We start from the raw sequence: 9,102 nt of genomic DNA on the forward strand, positions 1-9,102 counted from the left end.
AAGAGGAAGCCTAGTAATTAGAGAAAACCTGACCAAGGGCCCAAAAGGAGAGGAAAACCACTGTGACGGGGACGTTGCAGAAAAGCAAGGCAGCAGGTAGTGGTAGCAAGCTTTGAAGCAGGAGGGTGGAAGCAAGGGAGGCAGAGAGCAGTGCTGGGAAGGAGAAAAAGAACTAGGAGATGGAATGCGCAAAACCCAGCTCGGTGGAGAGCAAGGGAACTGGGAAGGAACCAGTAAAAGAATGCTAACCTTATGGTCGTAAAAACCAGAATGTGTGTATTTTGGCCTGCGGCCATGGTCCAGGAGACATAGCGTGGCTTTTAAGCAAGTCGTGGAGTGGTTGTGTCCACACGTTAGTAGCTTGTCCTGGTCTGCTGCTTTGAAATGCAGCTGCTCTGAGTTGCCCACTTGTTGGCTGGTAGCCTGTTACTGGGGACATCAGATGAAACCCACTCTCCACACCTAAGGTATCCCCACTCAATTTATGGTGCTCTAAGTTCAGAGGCACCAACTTTTCTTCCAGGGCAGTTGCTGCCCTTTGCAGGCCAAGAGTTGAGATGTGTATCCTGCGGGGTGACCTGCTCGCTGTCTCTTGAATCAATGGTCCCTTGGAGGATGTTTCTCGGTGGGACTGGTGCAGAGGCTCTGGAAGGGCAGAGGGGGTGATATGTTAAAGGTAATACAGGTTGGAGGTTAAGGGAAGGGACCCTGGAGTCTGATAACCACAATTTGGTTCCTTGTTTTACCATTTTACTGTATAAACTAGCATATATTTCTTAGCCTCTCTGAGCGTCAATTACTCATCTGTAAAATTGGGCTCATAATTATACCTATCTCATAGGGTTCTGATGAATCTTAAACGAGATAATCTGTGGGGCTAGCAGAGTGGCTAGATCATATAAATGCTCATTAAATGTTTAAAGACCAGATAACTCTGTGTGTGTGTGTGTGTGTGTGTGTGTGTGTGTGTGTGTGTGTTTGGGGGGATCAGTCCTTGAATGAAGAGTAAGGGGCTTAGATTTTTTTTTTAATTTTATTTAATTTATTTTTTTATACAGCAGGTTCTTATTAGTTATCCATTTTATGCATATTAGTGTATATATGTCAATCCCAATCTCCCAGTTCATCCCAACACCACCACCACCCTGCCAATTACCCCCTTGGTGTCCATACGTTTGTTCTCTACATCTGTGTCTCTATTTCTGCCCTGCAAACCGGTTCATCTGTACCATTTTTCTAGGTTCTACATATATGCGTTAATATACAGTATTTGTTTTTCTCTTTCGGACTTACTTCACTCTGTATGACAGTCTCTAGTTCCATCCACGTCTCTACAAATGACCCAATTTCATTCCTTTTTATGACTGAGTAATATTCCATTGTATATATGTACCACATCTTCTTTATCCATTCATCTGTCGATGGACACTTAGGTTGCTTCCATGACCTGGCTATTGTAAATAGTGCTGCAATGAACATTGGGGTGCATGTGTCTTTTTGAATGATGGTTTTCTCTGGGTATATGCCCAGTAGTGGGATTGCTGGGTCATATGGTAATTCTATTTTTAGTTTTTTAAGAAACCTCCATACTGTTCTCCATAGGGGCTGTATCAATTTACATTCCCACCAACAGTGCAAGACAGTTTCCTTTTCTCCACACCCTCTCCAGCATTTGTTGTTTGTAGATTTTCTGATGATGAAAAGGCTTAGATTTGAAGGTATTTTAGCAAGAGAACGATCTTTGCAAATCATTGTTTGTGAAAATAGATCCAGCAGTGACATATGGCTCCTTTGGGGAATAGGAGAGACCATTTTGGTGACCAGAGCATGCATGAGATAGTGGGTGCCTGGACTAGGGATGGGGGTGGTGCTGAAAAAAATGTAAAGGGTATTTTTAGAGGCAGCACAAACCCCAAAACCTTTATTATTGGATGGACAGGTGGTGGGAGAGGGACATTTTAAGCATGACTCCAAGGTTTGGGGGCCTAGAGCAGGGGTCACTGGGAGCTCTCAAGCTAAGAATGATTTTTTACATTTTTAAAGGATTGTTTAAAAAAAAACAAAGAACTCATGACAGAGAAAGGATGTGGTCTGCAAAGCCTAAAATATTTCCTATTTAGCCCTTTACGGAAAGAGTTACCCTATCTCTGGCCCAGCCTATGGTATCAGAAGATGACTTTGCCCCAGAAATCAGGAAGCCTGGAGAGGTACAATGTCCCCCAGAAAATTAGAGCATTGGGACTAAAGCTGGAGCGAGGTTTGTGTGAAAAATATACAAATTTGGGTCATATATTCATTCCACAAATATTTTTTGAATGTGGCTCAGGAGATTGACAGACCTGGTTGAATCCTGGCTCCATCTTCCTACCTGTCACCTTCACCAAGTTATGAATCTCTGTGTGTCTCACTTTTTTCCACTTGTAAAATGTGGATGACAATTATACTTACCTCCTGGAATTTTTTTTGGAAGATTAAATGTGATAAGACACGTAAAGCCTTTAGGCAGTGTCCGGCACACACCACATAATAAATATTAACTTTTATTGTTATTGGGAACCTAGAAGCCCGGAGATGGAAATGAACGTGGCATGTGCTAAACAACAGTTAGAGGGTGAACTGGTTTGATAAATACCAGTAAGCAAATATCACTTGCCATTAGTATTATCATCAATATCATCACTCTTTTCCTGTTGTTAGAACTTGGGGTCTGGTCTTGGGACCTCAGTGTTCTCATTCGTAAAGCATGAGGTTTGCTAAGATCCCTTCCAGCTCTGTCTTTTTAATTGTCAATTCCTTGGTCCTTCCCCATTTCACTTTCTCCCTTCCCTCTGTGCAATTACAAACACACTTAACTCTCTTTGACATTTCTGACAGCCAGGTCATCTCTTCCCCATCCTCTTTAAAAATCGTGATCATGTAAGAGGTGATTCTGTTTTCCCTCCATTCCCAGTGAGCTCTTCCTTTTGCAGCCCCTCCCCCTTCGGGCATTTCCAACAAAAGAGTCTGGTCATTTTTCATGCAGTATCAGCCAAACGTCAGCCTCTGAAGCATTTGTCCTTGATTCTCTGAGTGTCGGAAGTTCTCCGTCTTCCCACTAGGACTTTCTGAGAGCATGGAGTGGATCCCAGAATTTCTAATCCTCCCTGCTGCTGAGCCTCTTCCCACACTTTGAGAAAAAGAATTGGGAAAAAAATGCCTGTGGAGGAGTAAGGCCTGGCCGGCTTGCTGCTGCGCGGGGGTTTGTGCTGGCCCGCAGCTGTGCCCCGCCGGTTACCTACTGCTGCTTTGAGAGGCCAGTCAGGGGAGAGAGATTAGGGCCATCAAGATAAGGCAGAGAATATTCAAACTGGAGGCAAAAAGGGGCTTGTTTTTCCAATAGTAAGTAATCAGGGAACGGGAGGAGGTAATTTGCAGATTAGGAAAGTGAACAAAGAACATAAAATTAACTTTATAGCAAAGAGGAGCACAGTCTGTTTGAAGAAATAAACCTCCATAAAGCATTATTGTTGATAAAATCAGACTGTTGATTTAAACTAAATAGGAAATATGACCAAATCAGGGTGAGGAGGGGGGTTCAGTGGAAGCTGGGGTTGAAACTTCAGGAGGGGATGGAAGGCTGGTTTGGACTTGAGAGACCTGATGTGGCATGGTGTGTGTGTGTGTGTGTGTGTGTGTGTGTGTGTGTGTGTGTGTGTGTGTGTGTGTGTGTGTGTATGTGTGTTGATGTGTGTGTATGCACGTGCATGTGTGTTGAGGGAGAGATGTAGTATTAAAGCAAGGATGGCATAGATAAGAGGAATGTGCCTTTCCAAGTCACCTAAACTGCCTTCATTTTGGGATTGCCTTTATTTCAGTGGATAAGAACAGATACTACACTTGATCTTAGCCAAAAGACCAAGAAGTGATAAGATTATCTTTATTTTAAAAGTGGCCCTGACTTCCAAGCACTGGTAGACAGCACATATGCTCTTGCACACAGCCAGTCCCAACCCTACCTTCTTCTATTTTTAATTCTCAAATACCCACCTGAAACACCAGTAACTCTCCCTGTGAACACCAGTACTGACCTAGGTACCAAAGTCCAGGAATTCCAAGGTCATGCCTTTGATCCCAAGGAGGTTTGGGCAGGGCTTCTCTCCCCTTTATCACAGACAGGTTGGCCAAATTAAGGTAATTCCCCTGCAGTGGGCAGTGAGAAATCTACCTCTGTGCTGTTAGCTTCCCTATAGTTCTCTGTGCTGAGCCTTCCTGACCCCACATGGACTAGGAGGGAACACTTACATGGTTTTTGTTGTCTTTGACTTGCTGAGGAAGGACTCTTCCCAAGGACCGAGTTGCAGAGAAGCATCCCTCTGTAGCAGTGTGTACAAGTCTTCATTTCCCCCTCTAGGTCCATTATCCTCTTTTGTCCATCTTGCTCTGACCCCTGGAAGCCACAGCCTGGGAATTCCCTATTTTCTGGCTTTCTGGATGGTCCAGCTTATGAGAGGCACCTTATGAGAGGCCGGAGGAGAGAGAGAGGGCAGGCTGCAGACTGGCAGTGGCTTTCTCTTCTGAAGTCCAGAGCTCTCGAACTATAGCTTAAGGCTCAGCTACGGGTTTCTCTGGGTTTGGGGCATTAGCCTTGTCCCTTCAGGCACAGAGGTGGTCCTGGCCCCCCTGCAGCTGCTGCACCTGGAATGCATCACCAGCCTTTGTCGGCTTCCTTTAAATGTGTCCTTGCTTTTAACAATCTTTTCATTATGCTCTCCTCTAATACTCCTACTTGAGTGTGCCATTCTTGTAGGACCCTGGTGGATACAAGTGATTGCAAGTTCTTGTCTGGAAATGAGAAAGCCTGGGTCATTGTAGGTCATTGGGCAAGTTGCTTCTCCGTACTCACCTCAGGTTCTTCATCTGTGAAATGGGCATGATGGTGAGGTCATCTTTCAGCTAAAACATGCTAAGATTCTGTTTCCACTAGTGGTGTAGGGGGCAGGGCTTTGGAGGAAAAAAAAACAGGTTTGAATCCTGGTTTTGACACTTACTAGGTGTGTGGCCTTGGCCAAGTCTTAATCTCTTTGAATCTTTGTTTTCATCATCAGTAAAACAGGGAAGATAACCCTTTCCTTGCAAGTTGAGGGGGAGGGTTAAAATTACATGTATGGAAGCAATTAAAGCAGTTCTCATGATACAGAAGGCATCCAATCCACGTGAGAGCCTTTCTCTTCTTTCCAGGCTATCTTGAAGGGAAAATGCCTGAGCACGAGGGGAAAGAAGTTTGTAGCTTCTGGAGGTTCCCATTCTTTTCACCTCTAAGTCTGTTTATTTATATTTGCTGACGTCTCAGGTTACAGACTCCCATTCATTTATCCTTTCCAATCTGTCTAGTCCTTGAAGATTTCTCTCTGGAACCATTCCTTTAAAAGGAGGGCAGACCTGTGGTTAGCTGGAAGGAGGGAACCAGAAGAAGCAGACCCTGGGCACCAGGCCACTCTCTAGCGTGGTGTTCTGACCAGAACAGGGATTTCTTTCAGTTCAGAGTTCTCTGGGACAGCTGGCACATTTCAGGGACCTTCCCTTTCCTTCTTTATGCAGATGTCACCTTTATAACTGAAGGGCTGGGACTCTAATTTTTCATCGTAATTGCTTATACGTAGATTTTAGGACAAAATGAGCCCTCAACCAACCCAATCCGTAGTCCTGCACAACCCCAAACTTGCCATGATTTTTTTTTTTTTTTGCGGTACGCGGGCCTCTCACTGTTGTGGCTTCTCCCGTTGCGGAGCACAGGCTCTGGATGCGCAGGCTTAGCAGCCATGGCTCACGGGCCTAGCCGCTCCGCGGCATGTGGGATCTTCCCGGACCGGGGCACGAACCCGTGTCCCCTGAATCGGCAGGCGGACCCTTAACCACTGCACCACCAGGGAAGCCCTTGCCATGATTTTTGTATAGAGATTTTTTTAAAAGTGTATACAGTGGGACTTTTGAAATTTTTGCTTAAAGTTTCAGTATTTAAATGTGTGCCCCACCACAGATAGATCCAGATGTGGACAAAGCTGTGAGTGAAAGGAAGTTTATCTGTAGTTTCTTCCATTCATTCTCAGTGTTCACTTTTTTCATTTCAGCATCTCAGTCTCCAGACACTCAACATCTATAACTGCCCATAGTTGACCAGAGATCCTCTGGCCAGGATCTTTTCCAGGATCAAATAGACCCTTGTAGTTCTGCCCTTATTGAATATAAACTTACGTATCTTTGGTCTGTCAATAGCCACTGAGTGCTTTAAAGTATATGATAATTTGACCCATTCTTCTGTCTATCCATCCATTCATCTACCCGCCAACTTAACCAGCCAATTGACAAATATTGGTTGGGAGCCTCTTATGCACAAAACGTGGTAGGCTTTCTATAATAATTTTGTAAAAGTGTTAGTCACTGTTCCAGACTTAAGAAATATAGAGTATATTAGCAGACTCAAAACAAATAAAGGTAAAATGTTCTCTCACAATACCAATGCAAGCAAGGGCTAAGTGTCCACTAGTATTGGGGAAAGCTACCAGAGAAGGTATGGGAGCAGGGGAAATGGGAAAAAAGTAGGACATAGAATTCTAAAAGTAGACCTGTTTGGGTGGACTGGAGCATTTGAATAAGTAGCTGTGGTAAGATTGGAAAGACTGATCAGGACTGGTTTCTGGAAAAGGGGCTGGAATGTGAAGCTGAGAAGTATAAGCATTTCCTACATGTCATGAGAGCTCCTGAAGATTTTTCTAGCTGGAAGAGTTATCTATTGAATAGTAGAAGTGTGCAGAGTGTTTTAGAGTTTGGAGTGTTTGTATTATCTATTGACTCACTGATTCATAGATTCATGCAACAAAAATTTAGTGAGCTCTACTGTGTGCTAAATTCAGTGATCGTGGCTGGACACTAGTTCTTATGGCTTAGTTCCCAGAGAAATCAAAGGAGCCCTTGTTTTGGGGAGAGTTTCATATTTATCAAGACCAAATAATTAACCTAGAGAACAAAACCATTGCAGTTAACTCTTTTTTTAAAAAAAATTTATATTGTAAAATTAAACACAGATACAGAAAACCAACCCAAAGAAATGTGTGACTTAGTGAATTATTATACAGTGAATACCCTTATAACTACCACCCAAATTAAGAAATAAGAGTGCCAGCCTGCCCTGTAACTCCTCCATGTGCCTCACCCCAACAGAGTTCCTCCCTATCTCCAGAGGTAAGCACTATCCTGACTTTTATAGTAATCTAGTCCTTGCGTTTATTTGTGGTTTTGTCACTCAAGTGTGCATCCCTAAACCCTATAGTTTAGTCTTGCCCATATGTTTCTTTTTTAATTGGAGTATAATTACTTTACAATGTTGTGTTAGTTTACGCTGTACAGTGAAGTGAATCAGCTGTATGTATACATATATCCCCTCCCTCTTGGACCTGCCTCCCTCCTCCCCCCCCGCATCCCACCCATCTAGGTCATCACAGAGCACTATAGCAGGTTCCCACTAGCTATCTATTTTACACATGGTAGTGTATATATGTCAATCTAAGTCTCCCAATTCATCCCAGCCCCACTTTACCCCTGTGTCCATGAGTCCATTCTCTACATCTGCATCTCTATTCCCGTCCTGCAAATAGGTTCATCTGTACCATTTTACTAGATTCCACATATATGCATTAATATATGATATTTGTTTTTCTCTTTCTGACTTACTTCACCCTGTATGACAGACTCTAGGTCCATCCACATCTCTACAAATGACCCAATTTCGTTCCTTTTTATGGCTGAGTAATAGTCCATTGTATATATGTGCCACACCTTCTTTATCCACATTTAGGTTGCTTCCATGTCCTGGCTATTGTACATAATGCTGCAGTGAACATTGGAGTACATGTGTCTTTTTGAATTACGGTTTTCTCGGGGTATATGCCCAGTAGTGGGATTGCTAGGCCATATGGTAATGATATTTTTAGTTTTTTAAGGAACCTCCATGCTGTTCTCCATAGTGGCTGTATCAATTTACATTCCCACCAACAGTGCAAGAGGGTCCCCTTTTCTCCACACCCTCTCCAGCATTTGTTGTTTGTAGATTTTTTGAAGATGCCCATTCTAACCAGTGTGAGGTGATACCTCATTGTAGTTTTGATTTGCATTTCCCTAATAGTTAGTTATGTTGAGCATCTTTTCACGTGCCTCTTGGCCATCTGTATGTCTTCTTTGGAGAAATGTCTATTTAGGTCTTCTGCCCATTTTTGGATTGGGTTGTTTGTTTCTTTAATATTGAGCTGCATGAGCTGTTTGTGTATTTTGGAGATTAATCCTTTGTCAGTTGCCTTTTAGGTCTCTTTTAATCTATAGTTTCCCCCTCCACCTCTTTCTTTTTCTTACAATTTATCAGTGGATAAATCTGGGCCATTTGACTTGTCAAGTTTTTTACAGTCAGATTTGCTGACTGTTCACTCATGGTGCAGTTCAGTGTGTTCCTCTGTCTTCTGTATTTCCTGCACATTGGGAGCTGGATCAAGAGGCTTGAAGTGATACAGGTTCAAGCCCTTTAACAAGGTTATAGGTGGTGTTATGTCTTGTATCTGGTTCATGCTGTTTTTTGATGTTAGTTAAAGCAGGTGCTCAATGTCTGCATTCAGTAATTCTCATTGTGGGTTTAAAATAGTAATATTTTAATTCTATAATTTCTTTTTATTTATCACCTGGGATACATTTTAAAAGTATAAAGGGACACTTTCTCTCATCTGCTATTTTGTTACACAGTACTACAGTTCTTGTAGGATAGGTAGGATAAGGTATGATTATTTCCTTTTATTTACCCAGTTTTCAGGATAACAACTGGATCATTGTTTTCTCCGAAGTTAACCAATTATTACTTTAAAAATATGTCATGAATTCATGGATTTATATGTATTTGATGAGTTTCAATCTACTGCACAGCTCAAATCTTTGGCCAGTGGGAAACTCTTCAAGGTGCTTCCTGAATTCTTTTGACATGACCCAGTGGCTTTTGACAACTTCCTTCTAACTTTATGTCAAGATGTTCCAAACTCATGGATATTTCCCGCTGCAGACCTGGAATTAGCCATTTATCCAAGAAAT

At 42.7% G+C, this 9,102-nt stretch overlaps 1 pseudogene; it reads right to left on the reverse strand.

The window, feature by feature from the left end:
- Positions 1-3,775: 3,775 nt before the first annotated feature.
- On the reverse strand, positions 3,776-3,906 carry LOC115840836 (U2 spliceosomal RNA; annotated as a pseudogene).
- Positions 3,907-9,102: the final 5,196 nt, after the last annotated feature.

The sequence above is a fragment of the Globicephala melas genome, chromosome 3, assembly GCF_963455315.2.
Source record: "Globicephala melas chromosome 3, mGloMel1.2, whole genome shotgun sequence".
Taxonomy (NCBI): domain Eukaryota; kingdom Metazoa; phylum Chordata; class Mammalia; order Artiodactyla; family Delphinidae; genus Globicephala; species Globicephala melas.